This window comes from Papaver somniferum, chromosome 3, assembly GCF_003573695.1.
Source record: "Papaver somniferum cultivar HN1 chromosome 3, ASM357369v1, whole genome shotgun sequence".
Lineage (NCBI taxonomy): Eukaryota > Viridiplantae > Streptophyta > Magnoliopsida > Ranunculales > Papaveraceae > Papaver > Papaver somniferum.
In genome coordinates this window covers 55,325,410-55,329,676 of record NC_039360.1, presented here as the reverse complement: position 1 = coordinate 55,329,676, position 4,267 = coordinate 55,325,410, and the positions used below count along the sequence as shown (strand labels likewise).

Below are 4,267 nucleotides of genomic sequence, written 5' to 3'. Positions count from 1 at the left end.
ACATTTGAACAATTAAGATCTGTATTTCCTTCACAGACGACCACCGAACATTTCTATGATGATCCGAAAATATCCGTTTAGTACCCGAAACCATTAGGTACCGGTTGTTTTATCGGTTCCGGTTTTGGGCTTACTAATTTAGGAACCGGACCCGAAACCGTTAAGACTCGGAACCGAAAAAATAATCGGATCTGGTTCTAGGTAATATGGTACCCGGCAGGACCCGGACTCATTGACAGCCCTAGGTCGGACCCATCCCTATTACAACCCCGGGAGAATCCACGAGATTTCTCCCGGTCAACCTAGCACTACAACATTGAGAATGGGTAAAAGTAGGGCCAGGCAGTTGTGAGGGTCCACACCTGACTTTTCACCATTTTTAAACCGGAAATGCTAGCTTGACCAACTTTTACCCATTCATTGGCACAAACCTGGTGTTCTTCTCTGTCTATTGGATATTCCCATAATCAACTTCCATATCAGAATTTTTAGATCAAAATGTGGCCATCAGAATTATGGAACCCTGATACCGAAGTAAGTAACACTCCATCTTTGTTTTCTCTTAAATAATATTGTTGTTTTCAATCATTTTTAGTACTGGTATTCAGTGGTAAAGTTGTTAAAGACTGAACCTTGGTTAAGGTTCTATATTTTTCTTGTTTTTGTTTAGGTTATTGGTTTTTCTTCATAAAAAAATCATATCTTTAGCTCAATCAGGGTTCTAAACTAGACCTAGAAACCATTAATCATATCTGAGCAGTTACGTAGAGTTGCAACAGTATCTGTATAAATGTATATGGACCTAACTGGAAGCAAGCAAGACTATTGGTAGTACGAAATTTGATGACACATTATATGATGGATTGCCGGATATGCCAAGTAGATGTGAAATTCAGAAATGAAGTTCTCGATCGAAAGAAAGAAAGAACAACTAAACTTTTAATTCTCATTTAGGAGTTTATCACAATAGAAAGTTTTAAGTAAACTAGATCTATGACCATCCCATTGACATGAACCGTACAAATCAAAGAAGCAAGCTGAATCATGCTTCCGGTAGCTTAGGTTTTAATCAGCAACCGGCAAGAGAAATTATCAATTGTGGAGATAACTGCAGATTAGTTAAATCAACATAAAGAGAGAAGAAGAAACTGCAATGGGCTAGAGTTTCTTTTTAGAGGGAATATGGCATTTTCAGAGGTGTTATTACTTATTTCTGATACTGACATAGTGAAAGATCTTATGGAGATCCAGTCAAGCTAATTGAGTTATACAAAGACACTGGTGAGTACTTGTATATGTTAATTGTCTTATTGGCCGAGCAATATCTTAGATAAAATTCTTCAGATGCCAATTCTTGAGTTAAGGGGTTTCTTCGACCAATCACCAATGTTGGACTTAGATATTGGACCAAATCAGGTACCCTTATTGTCTTGTAAATGAGTTACACATTGCTCACAGGAGTAAACTTTGGTCTCTAATATCCAGCTTGTACCTACATAATTATCCCGACTTCCCTATCCTGGTGAATATTGTCCATAGCTACTCTATTCTTGCTTCTACGTTTTATTGGATCAATGCTTGTATATACCTCAAAGTGTTACTTGGTTATATGTATGGAGAAATTTATGAGGAGTTCACATTTCGTAGCGTTTATGCTTGGTAGCAATTTTATCTAAGTTGTATACTAGCAGCATGTCACACATTTGGGACCTGAAGTTCCTGCCTGAAAGTTTAATTTTCGAGCCAAATTATCAGATTATCCTTGTGATACTTGTTCCACCGGTGCTTTCTCCCTGAGTAAGACATGGTGTTTTTTGGTTCATTATACAGCTTTTGCTTTATCAACGTTTTTTTCTTCATATTATACAACTATGTTTAGTAACATTTTGTTATTTAATATTTGATATTTGCGGGCAGAGAAGGATAAGAAAATTGAGGAATTGTTTAACGAGTTGCAGCATGAGAAGAGATCTGCAGGTTTTCGGGAGCGACACTATTTGGTTTTGAATGACATGAGGTACATGCACAACATGTCACTAAGTTCAACAGATTATCAATGATATCCAAGAAATTGAGTCTTCCCAAATTTGAAGATGGTTATGTATTGGCCATAGTGGTAGCTTAATTAGCCAATTGAAACTTAGAGGAATGACAAACTCCCAAATCACATTAAACCACCTGCTACTTTTTCTGGAGATGGCAATTTCTGGAGATGGTTTTGCCATAGGTAGTCCATTCATAAACCTAGCTCCAGGTCTTCAGATTGCTCCAGGCAACCACAGAGCTAATCTTGGAAGTAATAAAATGCTTGTCTGAGTGCCTGGATTAATCTTGGCAGACAGGCCAAACAGTTGGCAGAATTGCATAGTCAATAATACTGTTTCGCTGCAACTCAATTGTCAGTCGAACGAAAAATAGGGGTTACAGGTGCTATCAATTTTATGGAAAAATAAGCGTTGCGTGTATTGTTGTTTCGATTCTTCCTGAGAACCAAACACGTTTTTGATAAGTGCAGTGCCTTTCAAATCAGCAGCCTAATCAAATAACAAAAATGCAATCACTTCACACGTCTTCATATGCGATATGGATCAGATTGTTAGTTAAACGCCGATGACAGTGGGCAGAAAGGATGGGAAATAGGATTTCTAGAAGCAACCTCGCCAAGGATTCAGATCCATTCTGCTGGATATTTTTCTTGGCAATCTGAATCTGAATTCGTATAGTAGGCCAAAGTAAGACAATCCTCAAGACCCAAGGAAGTGGAACCCCATCCACCGGAATCTATAAACTTCTTTGGGGACTGTCTGATATCTTTCAGCAACATACTCCAGTCTGGGCTTGTACTGTTAACATAATACTTCACACCCCAGTTGTTCAGACGATGTTTTATGCCAGTGAGAAATTTTAAGGGAATAGAGCAGATTTTAAGCACATCACGCTCGTAGTCATTGAATACGACTGTCATATCAATTTTTTCATGTCCAAGACGCGCCAGGTTAACAATCTCAATATCCCGTAGCAGGATCACAACAGAAGGTATTTCTTCTTCAAGCAAAACCAAGGCACCATAAATCAGGGCAAATAATGAAGCACCTGTGTGAACTTCTCCAGAAAATTCTAACTCCTCTAGTGCATGGAAATGTATAGGTAGCACACTCTCGGGACTCTGAGGTTCTTGTTGTACTTTGTGGACGAAGTTATTCAAATCTTCGTTACGGCCGCTATACCTGGCTTGCTTGTCTTTTTCAATGTTGTCTGAATCCTCAATAGATTTCATTTTTTGAAAGTGAGATTCATTAGTATCAGCCACAGGGGTTGGAACCAAATAGAATTGTATATTCTGTCTCTTTTGTTCCCACCATGACAGGGTGCTGCAAGTGGAAAAGCAAAAGAGGCGGCATATCCATGTCTCCAAGTCGCATGAAACACCTTTCTAAATCTGCATGCTTTATAACCGTATCAATCGTCTACGAGGCTCTGAATATGAAGCAGTCTACACGGGCAGTAAGGGTACCATCGAGAAGTGTTGTTTCTACCCTGGGAAGGATTCTGACACGAGTTAACTCCATAACCACGTGCTCTTCATGCTTCTGCTTCGGCAGATCCAAGTGAGCAGAACCATCTTTTATATGAAGCTCTCTTATTCCTGGTGCAATTGACCCACACTGAACCCTGCCCGACAATCTCGCTTCAGTTGCACTCTTTAACCAGAGAGCGAGTTTTGCCTGACGAGCCATACGCTCCTCCTCCGTTTCCATTCTCTCACAAAATTTCACAGGCATGGGTAAGGTTCCACCAGAAACGGGAACAGAGTTTTGAATTCGCTCAGGGAATGCGTCCGCCTCCATTGAATGAGATGCAAAACAAAATTGGTGTCTGGTACAGAAAGGAATGAATGCAGAAAAATTAGTATGCTTGGTGCAAAAACTGCAAGAACTTTCAGAAAAGGAAAAGGAAGGAATTTACAAAATATCACACATGCACTTGATATACAGTATTCATAAGAGGTCAAGGAGCTGATTCAACAATCAATCTACCTAAATTGAACAAAAATTAAGGACAATAAAATGACCGTAAACCTCAACAGGCTGTTAACAAAAATCACTCGGAGGATACACGATCATATACCGACGTACCTAAGAGAAATTTGATTTTATGTGTCTCCTCCAATCTCGCTCTCGACAGACGGCTGCAAGTTACCACTTCAGGACACCGGAAAGAAAAGAGCAAGGTTTCTGTATATGTTTCAAAAAAAGGTACCTATATA

At 39.3% G+C, this 4,267-nt stretch overlaps 1 long non-coding RNA gene across 1 annotated transcript; it reads left to right on the top strand.

Annotated features, from left to right (window-relative positions):
- The first annotated feature begins 378 nt into the window (after nucleotides 1-378).
- Nucleotides 379-3,224, top strand: LOC113361267. The gene is made up of 2 exons (XR_003365044.1): nucleotides 379-534; nucleotides 1,918-3,224. It is a non-coding gene; the product is annotated as an uncharacterized LOC113361267 (long non-coding RNA).
- The last annotated feature ends 1,043 nt before the right edge of the window (nucleotides 3,225-4,267 follow it).